Consider the following 18,444-nt stretch of genomic DNA (forward strand, 5'->3'; position numbering starts at 1 on the left):
AATTCTCCCAGCTATTTAAATGATATTGGAAGCAGATTCTTGCCAGTCAAGCCTTTAGACAGGAACACAGCACACTAATATCTTGACTAAAGCCTTGTGAGACCTTGAGCAGAAGGCGTAAGCTGTGCCTGGACTCCTGACCCAAAGACATTGAGAGATAATAAATGTGCTGGCTTAAGCCTATAAGGTGTGGTAATTTATTAGACAATAGGAAACTAACTTATTTTTTTGTAATACTGTTTCTTCAAAGATCTTAGCTTTTCTTAAAAGATCTCTCACTACCTTCATGCCATGTTTCCTATAATTCATTATCTTTTATCAGAAAATCTCAACCTTAAGTAATACAATTCTTTCAAGCTTATATACATACTAGGAAGAAAGTTTATTAATGTAAAGAATATGAATATGAAGTATAAAAGTTGTCCAAAATATTATATAGATTTGGAGATAAAATATAAAGAAAAATAAATTTTCTTAAAAGCAGATTGTCTTTCATATTGTTGATTTTCTAAAAATGATTACTTAGCTGACATGGACACTAGTCAAATAAATCACAGAATGAGAAAGTAAAAAATGTACATCCTTTCATGCCCAAAAATTATGTATGGCCAAGCATAAAGGGAAGATTGAAGCTCATTCAGATTATTCTTTACTTATTATAGACAATGGAAATTTTTCTACAGAGATTTTCATCACCAGAACAAAGATGCATTAACTGTATCAATAAATAATCAAATAATTGTCAGTCTACATTGCTTATGGCTTTTACCCTCTGAAGTTAAGGTGTATAAAAATTCAGCAATCTTTTCTTCCTGGGTATAGCTAGAGAATGATTGGAAGTACGTATTTACTGGTCTCCTTTTAAATGTAATTGTATCAGAGCAAGCTCCCTACTATCTTTCCAGGCTCTGGCTGCTGTTGTGACAGTCAGTGCCGGCCCTAATCTTATTGTTAATGTCAAAGACCAAGCATGACAGCCCCAGACAAGATAGGCTCCAGTGAATGACAGAGTAATCAGTCTGGAAAAGAACTGGCTCATCCATAAAGGATCAGACGCAGAAAAGTCGCTATCAGCATGTTCACATGTTTGCTTCTTTTCTCATTCTGATGGCAGCTAGATCATTTAACATCGTATCCTTATGTCAAAGATTATTTGAAATTCATGTTATTCTAACACTCCAAACCAAAAAGGATAAAAATGTTGTATATGTCAGTATGATCAATATATGAAATTCAAAATATCAGTGCACTCTGTGAAAATAATTTTAAAATATAGGATTTTACAAACTGCTCTAAAGAATGTTCCTTTACCATCCCACAATCTGTTTTCTACAATGAAACATTAGACAGTTTTTGTTCAGGTTATAATGGTATATAACTTTCTTAAATCTTTATGACTTCTCTTCCATTCGGTAATGATGTATATTTGAAGGAATTAAGTAAATTTATATGTGATGCTCCAAAGACAGGCATACATTAGCCAACTTACTATATTGTGCATGCCCAATAATTTTTAAGAATATGAAGAAATTCTATGCTGTAGTATTTTATCTCTGTGAAATCTTTTATCATATATCTTTTTAAAAGGTTAACATTTAAATATCTTGTTAAAGAAAATTATATATGGCATCAAAGTGTAATATCGTATTTCTAAGTTTCCTGCACAAGACTTTTTGAAAAATGTATTCTATCTTATTTTAAGAAAGTTTACTATCTGTGCATGTAGTACAACCAATCACTTTGCAATCTCATGTAAATTTATCTGGACAAGAAAAACTTGAATGCTTTTCCAACCATTAAAAGAACTGAAATTAAAATCTTACGTAATATAAATACACTACTAATATTTTATTTTAGAAGATATAGGAGGAAATATATTCTTTTTTGATAAATTTATGATAGATTTCCAAAATAACCAAGGAATGTATTTAGTATTTGGGGAATATATGGCTACTAAAAACAAAACAAAATAAAACAAAAAAGAAAATGACTATCATTTCCAGTTTAAGATAATATTTAAAATTGTATTTTTGATCAATTACATTCTGGTGTTCTATTAATAATCAAAAGAGAATTTTTAATAATATGAATTTCTCATAACTATATGATGAGTCAGTGGAGTAATGCAATATGTTTTTTATCACAATGTACTTTGATTTCACATCTTATGAATACACATCTATATAAATCTGAATTTTATTGTTTATATCACTTTGTTCCTTAAAATAAACATCTATTCTAACGGTATTGCTAGTAGGGGTAAAATATACAGATTTATTTTTATATCCTATTTCATAGTTATTTGAGTATAATTAATTTTAAATTTTCCAGTCAGTGGTCCTATAGCATTCTAATTTTTGTTGACCTTGAAAGAAGCTTCTTTACTGGGGAAGAAAAGCCTACTTGTTTATAATAAAATCAACAAAAGTTAAATTAAAAAGTCAATAATTAAAGAAAAATTTTCCAATTGATATTTCTGTCAATGCTGGCAGAGAAAGAACAATGACTAGAAGTCCATATAAGATCAGCAACAACTATTAGACTTGATTCTTTTTCTTTCCTTCAAGATGGGCCATACTACAGCATGTTGAATGTTGCTGAAAATGATCCAGGTGGGAGAGAGGAATAGATAATGCAAGAAAAATAAAGCAAAAACAGTCGGAATCCAGGCATTAATCAATTGATTTTCATTTAAAAGGGACAGGGATGTATCATCTATTTGTATGAAAGAAACTAGGATATAAAAGTACAGACATAACACATTTTATACATTGGTCCTCAGAGTGTCCATTTAATTTAATCTGTATTTTTTCTAAAAGGTAAGGACTTCAGCTGCATTATGGGAGGAGTACAGTCCATTAGAAACTTTCAGAAAAAAAGAGAAAGATAAAATGGTCAACAAGGGAAACGGGAAAACTAAATTAAAAAGAAATATTTATGTTAAACTTCAGCATCCTGATTATAAAATGAGAAATATCCAGGCTACTGTGTTATACCTGGCTTGAGGCTTGAACATTTAGTTCAGGCAGACAGGATGAGGATATTTAGGGCTTAACTTATATTTGTTATCACGAGGTAAATATAATAAAAAAAGAAGTGGATACAGCATATAGGAATATTTAAAAGTGAGATCATGTGAGCTATTTTAAGAACAGACCATAAAAAATTAAGGATGTCAAACAATAAAAATATAAAATAAAATTTAAATTGAGCATATGAAGGGGGTGTGATTGACCAAGAAATGACAATGCAGTTAATGGACTGGATGAATCAATATCTTAAAGAATTATAAAAATAGACAGAATTAGAGCAGTATAAATGATGATGTAAATGGTGCCACCAGAGTGGGGGATTTCTGAAATAGATAGATTGGAATCGGTTGCTTCTCTGGAAGCAAAATGTATACTTGGTAAGGGATATGTGTAGGAAGAGATAAAACTATCATAAGAGCAATAATTGGGATGCCTGGGCGGCTCAGTGGTTGAGCATCTGCCTTTGGCTCAGCTCGTGATCTTGGAGTTCTGGGATCAAGTCTCGCAGCAGGCTCCCAAGAGGGAGCTTGCTTCTCCCTCCGCCTATGTCTCTGCCTCTCTCTCTCTCTGTGTGTCTTTCATGAATAAATAAATTAAATATTTCAAAAAATAAGAGCAATAATCATGATTGAAAGAGAGAGAAGACAATGAGGTATATGCTAAACTTACCAGTAAATGGGAAATAGTATTCTGGACTTTGGTAGATGTTAGATAAGACATGGGAGAAGTTGTTGTATAATCTGTTGGCAAGTGCTAAAACCTAACTGGTCTTAAATGTAAAAACAGTACAATTGGCTAAAAACACACCTCCATACTTTTCAATATGTGTGGTATATACACAGTTGCAAAAGGATGACAACAATTAATGGAAAGGTATTGAGTGGAGCAGTCATTTTTTTGTTCCTCTCGCCATCTCTATCCAGCTCATCTCTGACATCAACAATAACTATGATGGACTATTTTGTGTACAGTAACAGAATCTAATCTCAGGTATCCTTCCTGACTCTAATCTTTCTACATTTCTTCCTTAGGGCTTTTCTCTGATGTGTGGGGCAATTAACACCTCCAGCAACAACCTTCAAGCGATGGGGAATGGGAGTTGATGCACAGGTGCTGGGAAAACAAATGACAGAGCCTCTTGTCCTTCAGACAATCTGCTCTAGGCTCAGAGGGTTCAGGTGAGTGGAGTCCCAGTAGCCTACAACAGTAACTTGAGAAGCCAAAAATCTTTCCAGGGCTGTTCCATATTCACTGTCTCAAACTCCTTATTCCCATTCCTTCTGCTTCTACAGACCACCTCCAAATAATCTAGCCACAGCCAACTTCTTTTCACAGATTTTACTTTCAGATCCTGAAATTTACACATGCAAAACATACATATTTCTTTAAGTAAGTGTTACAAGAAATTAACTGTGAAAAAGACGGTTCAAAACATGAGATATAATAGAATTCCTCTAGAGTACCAAGTTTCCCTGGCACACAGTCCCCAACAGAGGGATCCACTACCACTTGATAGGGGTGACAAACCTGTCAAGTCCTTTAAGAAGCTTTGTTTTGCGCTTTCACAGTGTTTCTACATACTTCCCTGGAACTTGTGTTTTGGGGGAAGTCTGCCTATATGTCTGCTTCTGTACCACGTTGCAAGTAACCCGAAAAAACTCTATGTTCCTGAGTGCCGATTATGATGATGAATTGAAATCCAATTTGCCAGGTGCAACATCTCCACTAATAGCGATCCCTGTCTTGAGCTTGGCCGGAAGTGTAATCCCCAGATGTGAGAAAAAGGTAGGCTGCAAGCCTTCAGAGGGGTGTTTGAAAGGTGATAATACAGAGCATTATTTGAGCAAGCTATCAAAGAAGTACTGCCAGACTTAACAACTTAAACAATTATTTCCTAATTTAATAAAGTACAAGAAAATAAATCAATTTGATGAATGTAAAAGAAGACTTTAAATTTAAACTACCCATCATATGGATCAATGCTCTTGCAAAAAGTATCATCCTTGCCAGATTTGATGTATAGACAGACACAAAGTCTGAGGAGTGGATTGTGGGAAAGGCAGTCCTGTGAAGCCTACTGACCCTTGCAAGAGAGTGTGTTGGTGACAAAAGAGGGTTTGGGCCTGGAGCATTTCCTTCCATGGAGAGAAAGAGCCCAATGAGAGCCTGTGTTGAGCAGATAACCTTATTTGGCAATGTTGTCCCCTATTCTCTATATGACGTGTACTTCTTCCTCTGCTTAAGTATGTGCCTCATATAGCGCCTGGCCAACCCCACTGCTATATCTTTTCCCAGCAGGGAAGGAATAGGGTTCTTGGCTTGCAGCACAGGGTTTCTGCAAACCATTCTCCTTGCAGGAGCTGCAAGGCAGACTCTTGTCACAGGGGAACCCAAGCTCACTATTAAACCTGATTTTACTCTGTCTTTTGTCTCTGTGTGGAAAGCCTGCTTCCATCCAGTGTCTGTGTAAGTTGTGTCTTGGCTACTCCAAACCTGCAACCCATTCTGTGGGTTAACATCCTGGGAATGTTGTCCCCTATGGCAAGCACTATTATGCTCTTGACTCCCTTCTACACAATAGGACTCTTCCCTTGGAGGTAGTGATGGGTGTCATTTGCTCAATAATTTACTATTATTACTTATGTTAATTCATAGTATGTATTTTATTATTAAATATGAAAATAATCTATTTTTGTTTAACTTTTGTTTTATTTAAAACTGATGATCTACATATATGCTCAAGCCAATTAAGGAGTATATTAATGCAAATAGCTTAAGAAACGAATACTTCCCAGGAGTAAAATTAGATATATAGCAGCGTGGCACAGTTAATAATCTTTTTTTTAAAGTGGGTAATGGCATTTTTCTGATAACCAGCTCATTTATATCCCCCTTGGGGGAAGAACTTTTTTGATCTTATAAAATTTTAACTTGGTCCACTTTCCAGACAACAATCTGCAAAATCTTTTATTTTCTATTCTAATTCTGCTCCTAAGAAAAGTTGAAATCCCTTGGGAAATTCATCTAGGGGCTTAGAAAAAGTATTTCTTCTCTTTGATTCTTTATTTTCCTGCTCTGGCTCATGCATGGGGATTATTTAAACCCTTATTTCTGCTACAGCTTCAAGAAAGAGTTCACCTGTTTAATAGAGTGACAGGAAGCTTCGTTACTCATTATCCTGTTAACCAAATTCTTCTCTGGGATCCTTGAATATCAAATCTCCCTTTATCTTTTATTCATTTTAGACTTTGTCACCTTTTATTCAAAATGCTCTTGCTTCTATTTTTCTCTTTATTACTTATAACTTTTATAATTGCATTCAAAATAACACCCAAATTTAGCTAAAAGCTGGATAATTTAAATTATTGACTCAAGAAATTCTTCTCAAATCACAACTCATAAAATAAATGAAAACGAGGTAAAACAATCAGTATAAGTAAATCTAACAATCACTGAGATATAACTAATTTCCGGAATAATATAATTTTGTGTTGGCAATATATTAAATGTCTATTTTCTAGTATTTTTAAGTCCAAAAGAAGGAAATTCTATATTGATTAATATCCTTTTAACAGGAAATAAAAAGTTAAATCATACAGTCTTCTTTTCAATTCACTATATACAAATAAATAATATATAATAGGACATTTAGGAACAGAATCTTGCTGCTTATCAAAATGTATGGTTTTCTTCCACCTAGACTCAGAACCTTTCTTCAAGCTAGTGTTTAGTTTTGGTGCTGTGACTGCATCCCAGCTCATAACATAGAAGGAATGCAGTGGGTAACTTCCATCTTGCATCATGGATACCACTGGCAATCTCTCTTCTATACTCTTTTACTTTCTGATGATTATATAACTCTTCCCAGGGCAACCTTGGCACATTAATGAACTCCTAGACCAAAATCTCTCAGCCTTTGAATAGGAAAACCAAGACTGGACTACTACCAAATTTGGAAAAAAACTTCCATTTGTAATAAGCCACAGAAATGCATATGCTCATCTATTATAGCACACACCACAACCTTAATTAATGCATCATATCCATGTAATGTCAGATAATAGTGAACTGAAAAATAGATTTTCATGTTTCTCTTTCTTATGAATTCACCTGGATAAAACTTCTACTTTAAGACAATCAATTATATCCCTGCAAAATGTGACAATATTTTGTTACTTTCTTTTAAATCAGTGATACAGAACTTAAGCAATATATAACCCATCAGAGATTGTTTCCCTATAAAATAAATAAACCTCAGAGAATACTGCCAGCACTAAAGCTTGTTTTGTTTTCTCTTCTCCATTTTTATGGCTTAAGTAATTAATAAAAAGCCCCTTCCTCCAAAATAATATTTTATATTTTTCCCAATTTCATCTCCCTTTCAACGTCACATAATCATCTACAATAAATGATGGGAAGATTGGAAGAATAGAAGAAACATAATGAAGAGAAGCAGAATAAATAAGCTTGTCAGTACAAATTTGCAGCCAATTTTTAACGGAGATACTGTGCCTTCCTGTGGTGATTTATGATCATATAACTAATAAATTCAGAAAGGTGTATTTGTTACAATTTTAAGCTTAGAACCCTTCCTCTCATCTAGAAAAATACCCAAAGTTTTTATATATTAAATATGGGACCTGAACATATTCTAAAAAAAATAAGAGAGGGTAGCTTACTTCAATGTGGTTTCTTTCCATTGCTATGCAGTCTGCACAGGCAAGCATTTGCTTAATCCCAGAGCAGCTGGGTCTGCAGACTCCTGATGCTTAGGTGTGAAGGGATCCTGGGAGGTTTCTATCCTAAGAGTTGGAACCTATAAGTTCCCCAAATTTTAAAACAAAAATATGTAGATAAAAGCAAAAGGATAATAAAGGAAATATATTCTGAGAAACATTATCAAGATATTCATGTCAATAATGACAATTCGTTTTGGAGGCTGATATGAGTTTGCTATACAAAAATTTCTGGGCCGAATTTCCAGCTTTCTTAGTTTATGGCCTTGACTTGATACCTCCTTTCTTTGTACCAGGTTTATTCATTATAAAAGAGAGGGGGAAAAGTTAGCTTTTAGGTTTAAAGTAAGAGTTAAATAAGGCCAACCAATTCCCAGAAGTTCTGTAAGTGTGATTGCTATTGACACTGTGATCATGAATTACAGTCATGGTAGTGGTGGTAGTAGAGTAAGAATAATAACTACTGTTTTGCTTCTTTTTCAATTTTTGCCTTGTCATATGGGTATTTCACAAATACACTTCTTAGATAAATTACATAATTCACATTTCATTTAGAATCAGATGCCCAAATTGTTTTAAAAATTCTAAGCAAAAATAGTCTTAACATTTATGAAAATAGATTTTAGTGAACTGATTCCTATTTTGTTAGTTTAAAAAAAGCAGATTAGTGGATGGTGACATGTTATACTTGCATTAATGGCATCCGGCAAGCAGTTTTAATTTTTGATCTCCAAAGTGTGCCAGATTGTAACTTCATGGACTAAGATAAATCCAAATATTTTAAACAAATTCTGTCAGGCAAAATCAAATATCTTGTTTTTAATTCAAGTTAATTTTGCTATTTCTTTTTGATAGCAAAAACCAATGCAATACATAAGCAGTATATAAAACTTTATTTAAAATCTCTTGACTTAACATTCAAGATGCTGACTACTAAAGGAAAAATATGTCACACAGAAATATTTTTGTGATTTTTTTCAAAAGATTAAATCATTTACCCCTGTAAATTTTACAATAGTACTATTTGAATAATTTAATGTATGTTGAAATCTATTACAAAAAATTCATGATATGCACATAGTAAGCAAACAAGTTATCTGCCACATGTAAATATCATGAGAAAACACTCTGAAGACTAAAATTTACTGATAGTAACTTTTCTGTGGAATGTTTTGAGATATAAGTAATGAAACATAGTTTCCCATGTATGATTGTAAAACTGAGAATATGTTTGCTGATATTCATTTCCAGCTTCATTAATTTATTTTATGAGCTTTATTTGACATTTGTTGTATTCTGAGCCTAAGAACTTTTGGTGCAGAGTAATAATGCATAGGGATATTTTCCTCCTAACATACAGTTTTTAAGGTATTTCTAATTCCCACACTTGTATTAAACAAGAAATATGAAAGGCAAAGATATATCTGTCCTAATTATATTAAAGCAAGAAAAAAAGATTATTGTAGTTCCCTATAATTAATAAAAAAAATAGTTACCAAGATCCAAAAGGGCACAAAGTAGTTCTTATTCAGACATATAGGTTATACATTTAATTTAGCTTTTCATTTATAAATTCAAATATTTCAGTTTCATTGTAATGCTTGTTTCCTACCCACCAATGGATAAGGATTTTTAAGAGAGTTAGCATCCCATTATAGTAAATAGTCATCTGAAATATTGAAATTATATTATTAATGTTGATTTAAAAAATTCTTCTGACTCTTAGTTGAGAAAAGGCTCTGGCTCCTATACACCTATGAATAAGATAAAAAAGATAGTTGAATTTATTCAAGAAATATTTGTTTTTTTAAAGAAAAAAGATAGTCATGAAAAAATAATTTAATCTACGTAACAAATAACTTTCATTGATGTTTTTAGAGACATAGTATTCATTCACTTTTTCATTTTTCTTTCCATCCAGAATTTACTAAACACTGTGGAGCTTTGCATTGTTGGAGATGTTATTGATGTAGTAATTAAAACAGACATTGTTCATTCTCTTATGTAATTATAATCTGGTAAGGGTAAAAGAAAACTAGTAAGTAATCCAATAAGCAAGAAAGACAATCTCAAATGACAATAAAAGCCATAAACGAAGTAAAAAGGATAATGGAGTAGAGATTATGGAGTGACAAAAGTAAGGTTACTCTGCTGAAGTAACTTAGACAAATGAACTCTGGGGAGATGGTGTTTCATTTGAAACTTGAATGATGAAAAGGACAAAAGTACATGATGATACAGAGATACAGACCTAGGGGTAGGTAGGATGTGATGTGATGAGGGGAGGGTGGTTTAAAAAAAAAAAAAAAAAAAACAGTATTTAAAACAATAACCTTTAACCTACATTCTATTTTTAAAATCAATGCTTAAGCATAAAATCTAGGCGGTCTATAACATTTCCCAAAACTTTAGGCAATTATGTGTGTGTGAGAGAGAGAGGGAGAAAGAGATACAGAGATATAGGGATAGAGAAAGGAAAAAAGTGATCACGGAATGGAAGGAGGAAGCAGGAGAGAGCACAAGACTCATGTGTATACAAACTGACACTGTATTAGATCTGCACCTGCCTTGATCCAATTTTCAATGATCCAAGACCCAACTCAGTTTAAGCTATTATAATAAAATATTTCCTACCAATATTTTCCAAAATGAGATGAGTAACAAGAAACTATCAAAGCTGGAGCCAAGTTCAGCTGTCCTATTATTTTTATGCTATTATTTTATGTAGTTTAATAGCTTAATTTGTTAAATTTGTTAATTTGGCAAAATAGTTAACCTAATGTTTTAATAGTTTAGTTTGCTAATGAATGTTTTTTTGCACAAACACGGTAACTTAGGTTTATCATTGACTTTGTACTTTTCATTACACTTTTTTCCCTCCTATCAGGAGTTACTGTTTGCTTTGACAGAGAACTGGGAAAGGCAAAGAGGTGATAGCGCTTGGAGAATTTAAGCATGCCATCTGTTTGGATGAGGATGCAAATAATCACAAACATTGGGGGCTTCAACACTCTAGGCAAAACTGAATTCACATTTGTTTTCTTTTTGAAAAATAACAGTTTCTATTCTTTCTTGTATTCTTTTATAATTAGTTAACCTAGTAACAACCTTAATAAGAAATGAAGTTATTCTGTATTAACAAAAGGTGCATTGCTACAGTATATATACACAAATATATTAGATATACCATTTTCCTTAAGATATCTGACAATTTGTTCAGCTATATCTGGAAAAAAGTGCCAAAGTGATAAACTGCCAAGTTGAGAGACTTAATTAAGGAAAATTTATACCAATTTAATTGCTTCTGATCTCATATTATTTTATCTTAATTAATTACCTCTGCTTTGGGCAAAATAAAGAGAAGTAAAATGAGTGGAAAAAATTAATCAAATTCCAGTCAAGTTACTTGCTTGTTGCTCTTATAAAATATATTTGGGAAAAGAAAATGAATCCTCTGGCTAGGTTCAGTTTTGAAATTATGTTTCAATTACTCATGCCATTCTTTACTCCATTTTTATACAGATCAAGTTTAAATCATTTTTATAGGGTGGAGGCTACAGGGCCAAATTCTGTTGTTTTTATTGGTTATAAAGAAGGGATTTCAGGAAAATCTTCACAAGTACTTTAGTTAGGTCTTATTCTATTTTCCACCCAAACCGACTACTATGAATCTATTTTTCTACTTATTTTCTTGATGAAGTGATGATGTAATCAGAAAGGAAACCAAATGCAAGTAATGTTGATAACCAGCTCCAGGTTATGATCATTTCATATGTTCTAATAGCATCTAACAAGTTTTATCTATCTTATAATCTTAGATGAGTGCAACTATGACATGATCTGTCTATAATTGATTACATAGTTCATATGAAAATTCAACAAGACAGTTTGTAAATCCAATAATGTTAGAGGGTACCATAGACAGTAACTTAACCTGAGATGAAATGTAAAATTAAAATGAAGGGATCTTTTCTGGATAATGAATAACCTATTTACTGAATTTATGATCTCAGAAGATCTTTCTCAAAATGGAAAAAAAGTTAGATCGACTTGTTTAATCAACAATCGCAAAGAATTACATATTGCTGTCTGTGAAGCAGATGGCTTTCCTGCTGCCTGCCCTGCTGCCTCTGCCTGCCACCTTTCCCTCTAGCAGCTGTGATTTCTAGAAAAAAAAAAAAAGATTCCTTTATTGCCTACATTATATGTCCATAACTGCAGCCATTTAAAAAGTTACATTTTGGATCCTGTAAAAGGAAGTAAGAAATATAAACACTTTCAATTAGTAAAGTCTCTGAAACTTCCATAGACAACTCTTAAATTTGAGTAGTAAATCAAAAATTTCTTGAATCTTTAACCTCATTCCTCTCACTTCTCTCCTTCTTCCCAGAGTGTTTCTAATGCAGGCAGAGCTCTGTGGTATTTTTTAAATCTTTTTTTTTTCAATGAAAAATTATTTAGGGAGTTAGTAAGTGCAACAGAATATGGAAAGACCATGAATAGTTAGATATCAATGTTCCTATAGATTTTTTAATGATACATTAATCATTCATTCCAGCTGTACTCCAACCACTTCATTAAATTTTATATCTTGCATGTTATTAGGTAAATCATGTACTTATTGATTGGGAGATTAAGACATTTGGAAATTTCTGTTCTATAGTCATTGAAAAAAATTCCAACCTAAAATCTTGATGTAAAACTATAGAATTCCAATTAGATTTAATATAAAAAACCATGTATTTTTGACTTTACAGGATTTTCCCCCACATAACAATAACCAGCTTTTATGATTAGGAAAATTCCCTGTAGGTTTTATAGTTATAACTAATATATATCTTAATTTTAGTCTACAAAATTTGCCTCAAGAATCATATTAAAACAATTAAGAGAATACTTTTTTTTTTATCTGAAATACTGATATTTAGCTTATAAAAATATAGAGGGCAGTCCGGGTGGCTCAGCGGTTTGGCACTGCCTTTGGCCCAGGGTGTCATCCCGGAGACCCGGGATCGAGTCCCACGTCGGCTCCCTGTATGAAGCCTGCTTCTCCCTCTGCCTGTGTCTCTGCCTCTCTCTCTCTCCTTTCTGTGTATTTTCATGAATAAATTAATAAAAATCTTAAAAAAATAAAAATAAAAATTTTAAATATTTATTGTAATTTAGATATGCATATATAGCTCTTTCAAAATGTCTTAGTATAAATTCAATAATGAATGAGGAAAATATATATTATATACATGATATATATTTTATATATATTCCATATTCAAGACCAAAAGAAAGAAAGTTAAATTTCCTAGGAACTAAATTGCACAAAAAATTTAAAGCCATAACAGTGAACAAGAGTTGAAATAGCTATTATCTTAGCTGGTCCCTATAGCTTCATTAATGTTCTCTCATCAGTGAGAGAAGGACAAAAAATGCACTCATTAGCTAGCAAAGGGAGCTATTCCAGGACCTATAAACTCAAAAATTACTAATGGCAAAGGCAAATGCTCTTGAAAAAATAGCCATAAACCAATAATCAAGGGGAATAATTTTGGAAGAACACTGTCAATTAGATATAGAGATAAGAGGGCAGCCCCGGTGGCCCAGTGGTTTAGCACCACCTTCAGCCCAGGGAGTGATCCTGGAGACTCAGGATCCAGTCTCACGTCAGGCTCCCTGCATGGAGCCTGTTTTTCCCTCTGCCTGTGTCTCTACCTCTCTCCCTGTGTCTCTCATTAATAAATTAAAAAAAAATCTTTGGAAAAAAAAAGATACAGAGATAAGAAATAAAAACATTGGGCGCTCTGAGTGACTCAGCGGTTTAGCGCCGCCTTCAACCCAGGGCATGATCCTGAAGACTCAGGATCTAGTCCCATGGTGGGCTCCCTGCATGGAGCCTGCTTCTCCTTCTGCTTCTCTCTCTCTCTCTCTCTCTGTGTCTCTCATGAATAAATAAATATTTTTTTTTTAAAGAAAAGAAATGAAAACATTTAAAGTTAAGGCACCTAGAGGCCTAAAGGAAAGAAATGAGAAATATGAAAGATTTATCACTTTAAAAGTGATAATTATGGAGAATATTCTAGAATTTAAAAGACATTCAGACTGATAAATAATCACAAACAAGATCAAAAAGCGATAGTTAAAATGCTGAATATTAAGAAAAAATAAAATATCTAGCCATAGAGAAAAGTCATAAAGCAGATTTTTCCATGAAATAAAAAGAAGTAGACTGATAAATTTCTAGTTAGTATCAGTGGATGACAGTATTCTAAGCATAAAGAGAAATATTGGTCAACCTAGAAAATCTTACCCAGCTGATCTTACTGAAGATGCTTTTGATGAACCCCAATAATAGAAAATCCAGGAAGAAGAAAATTAAACCCAGAAAAAGGAATTAGGTTACATGAAAGATGCAAGGATTAGCACAGTAATTGGCAAATTTATGTAGACAAATAAGATTATAATTAACAAAAAAAAATTGAATGAGTAGAAAATAAGATTTAACTAAAAGTCTAGATCTTAATACATGAACAAAGGAGAAGAAGGTCCAAATTAAAGTTGAAACATTCTGAATTTGTAGTCACATCCAGAAGGTAACAAATAGAATTTGATAACATGTGAAATACCTATAAGAAATAGAAGCAGCCTAGAAATATTAAGACTTCATGAATAATTACCAAACTAAACTAGCAGTTATAAAAAGAGTGAAAATAAGCCACTTTAAGCTGGGAATGAGAAATATATTAGAATATTTGAAATGCATTTTAAAAAGAAATTATTAAATGAAATAGAAACAATATACATAAATATTCAGTAAATATAATCCAAAACAAAAAGTGGATTAAATCTCTCAAAAATGGGTAGAAGTTTAACTTTATGCGCCTTTCAAAATATATTCTTGAAATATATTAATAATAGAATTTGAAACTCAAGGAATAGAAAAAAACGTAACTGATAAAGATGAAAATAAAAGGTCATATAACAAAATATTAGATGACATAAAGTTTAGGGAGTATTTTTAAAAATATATAAAAACAATAAAATCTTTTACACCAGACAAAATTGATTTGAATTAGATTACAAATGCTATAATCATGTTTGGAAATATTTATCAAAACTTTTTAATAAACTGATTAAGAATTAATAATAATGACAACTAACATTTGAGTTCTTATTATGTAATGACTACAATAACCCTTTACATTCTAATTCTCTTTGGATAACGAAATATTTTAATCTTCATTTTAAGGATAACATAAGTATTGAACAGAGATATTTAGTAATTTGTCTAAAATAAAACAGCTGGTAAATATAGTATCTGTAATAGTTGAATTCTAAAGCCACTGATTTAGAACTTATTTTAGAACTTACTAAAATAAAGTTACCTCTTTTGAATAACCCAAGAAAAAAATTATGAAAGGCATTTCATAACTCCAACATACATTATTTGCAAAAAAATCATGTTTTTAATAATAATCAGATAAAGTGTATGAAGAAAAGCTTGAATAAACACCAAAACAGAAAAGTCTTACTTTCTCTGATGAAAGTGAAGTATCATTTGAAAGTAATTATAAAAATCTACAACCAGAAGCAAAAGAAAAACCAATAAACAAAACACACACATATATTTGGACAATATCTAGAAAATAATATGTCAAATAATATTTAAAATTAATTAATACTCAAATTGAAAGAAAATGAGAGCACCATATAAAACCAAAATCTTGTGAAATTCTTAGAGAAAATGTATATACTTTGATAATAGGCATTATATATATATATAACTATATATATATAAACAAGATTTATTTTTATATATATTATATATATATAAACGAGAAAGACAGTGAGTTAAATGTTGAAATCACAAAAGCTAAAAATAAAATTTGAATGAGACCCAGGAGTCTAAAAGGAAAGAAATATCCATTTAAAAAAAAAAAACATAAATTAATGAAATTGAAAAAAGGAATAATGAAAATGTAAAACAATATTTTAGAGAAATTAGATCATTTCTTTAGTAGAATATTTGATATTCTGGTGTTTGATTTGTCATAAAGATAATTTTAATTTTTTGTTCTACTTCCTATAATTTTTGTGTTTATCACGGTTCCATAAACAAAACGGAACCAGTAGGGGAGACACTGAGAGACAGAGACAGAGACAGAGACAGACAAAGAGTGGCAAGAGGACAGGGAGAGAGAGAAAGAGACATTTCCTCAGGTTTGTTCTTAAGGCCTTTCCCCCAGCTGGATTTGAAGCCCATCCAGATTATCAAAGATAATCTTCTTTGTTTAAAGTCAGTTGATTGTGGATAACAATAGTATCTACAACATACCTTTACAGCAATACTTAGTATTTAACTGATTTACTGGGGACGTTAACAAGTGAAACTAATCATCACAGTTCATGATTGCTTTATCAACTTGGCACCCATACATTTCTTTAAACCATATTTAATATTCAAATAAAAACCGACAGTCATACTTCTGTCTAATGTGATACAATAATCCTTTGTACAACTAACAACACGCTACCCCTTTACCTAGAAAAGGAGGCGAGATCTTTGGATACTCTTTACTCTTCTTGATACTGTGACAAAATCGTGCTTTAAAGTTAACTCTAGGGATCCCTGGGTGGCTCAGTGGTTTAGCGCCTGCCTTTGGCCCGGGGCGTGATCCTGGAGACCCAGGATCGAATCCCATGTCGGGCTCCCGGTGCATGGAGCCTGCTTCTCCCTCTGCCTATGTCTCTGCCTCTCTCTCTCTCTCTCTCTGTGTGTGTGACTATCATAAATAAATAAAAATTAAAAAAAAAAAATAAAGTTAACTCTAAAAATAAATAAATAAATAAATAAAGTTAACTCTAATTAATATATTTCATGTTAGATGATAAAGGGATAAGAGAAAGAAGAAAACAAAATTATTTGCTTAACATACGCATATATTTATATACACACAAACATAAAAAAAGAGGAAAATACAGTAATTAAAGTCTTCCTTTTGGAACTGGTCACAAGATTGTAATTAGGTTTATAACAACCTTTCTCTACTACTCACTTCATATTCCTTTCATCCCCAGCAAACCTCAGAGGTGGTTCTTTACGTGGTGGGGACACCCCAACCTTCATTAGTTGTCCTGCCTGAACTGGATTGTAGTTTTCCATTGACTTTAATCATAGGTCATGGTATACTAAGAAACACCATAAAGTGTCTTTTATATTCCAACCATAATCTTCCTTACCTCTACTGTGTAGTGGCAGCTAAATTTCTCTATGATAATCAAGATCATTCACCCCAGCCAATACAGTAACTCCCTTGTTTGCCTGTAATTTCAGAAGGTCTATGAGTGAGCAGATGGATGACAGTCTTAATTTGATTTAATAGAATCACTGTTGTATTTTCTGGTATTAGCATCCTTCTCTTTGGAACTAAGACCTCTAAATCAATAGAGCATAAGGGCCCAGGGACAGGATATAAAATTTTTGCCAGAAGTATTATATCGCCAGACTTCATAGGTGATATCAGGGTCACAAAAGTTTTGGCTACTATTGAGAACTGATGAAAACATGTGCCAGCCAATGAGTTTATTCTTGCACTTCACTCCTTTGATATTAATTCTCAAAACATCCAGGACAGATCGATGACTACCAAGGGTAATGTCTTTTTCAAATGTACGTTTTCTTAAAGAAATGAAAGTTAAACTGCGAGCTTTAATAGTCAGTAAACAAGATTCTGTGGTACCTGGGATCTCTGCCCAGGAACTAACTCATGTCTTCACTCACCTAAAATATCATTTGAAGTGAATTAGACTAGAACCTGCCTTTCTGCCTTCTCTGAGATATTTGTCAGAAAACCCAGCTGATTTCTTTAGTAGAATATGCAAAGACCAAAATAATAAAATACCTTCAAATAAAAATGTGCAAATAATCAATAGTTATGTTGTCTAAACTGAAATTGTTGGAGCGGATAGGCTAAAAATAAAGATATTAAATATACTTAAGAAAATTGGAGTAATTGTGAACAATGTGCAATGAAATAGGAAATGATAAAAAATAATATAGAGAAAATATCACATAAAAATATATAATGAGAAAGAAATAGATGTGATAAATAACACTATAGATATAGATGAAGAATGAATTACTGAGTTGGAAATCTAATTCTATAAGACAGAATAAAAAATTGATAGGAATTATATTTTGCAAGATTAATGAAAGAGTAAGACAAAAGGAAAGACTACTATCAGAATATTTAAAGTCACATTTAAAAAAAAATAGAGGAACATGGAATTGGCATTAAATAAAGAAGCAGGGCAGCCCTGGTGGCCCAGTGGTTTAGTGCCCCCTTTGGCCCAGGGCACCTGGAAACCCAGGATCGAGTCCCACTTCAGGCTCCCTTCATGGAGCCTGCTTCTCCCTCTGCCTGTGTCTCTGCCTCTCTCTCTCTCTCTCTCTCTCTCTCTGTGTGTCTCTCATGAATAAATAAATAAAATCTTTAAAAAGAAGAAAGAAAGAAAGAAAGAAAGAAAGAAAGAAAGAAAGAAAGAAAGAAAGAAAGAAAGAAAAGAAAGAAAGAAAGAAAGAAAAGAAAGAAAGAAAGAAAGAAAGAAAGAAAGAAAGAAAGAATATTCTTATTTATGTGTGAAATAAGAATGTTTAAGAAAAAGAAGGTCCTTATTTATGTATG

Source organism: Canis lupus, chromosome 22, assembly GCF_011100685.1.
Source record: "Canis lupus familiaris isolate Mischka breed German Shepherd chromosome 22, alternate assembly UU_Cfam_GSD_1.0, whole genome shotgun sequence".
In the NCBI taxonomy this organism is placed as follows: domain Eukaryota; kingdom Metazoa; phylum Chordata; class Mammalia; order Carnivora; family Canidae; genus Canis; species Canis lupus.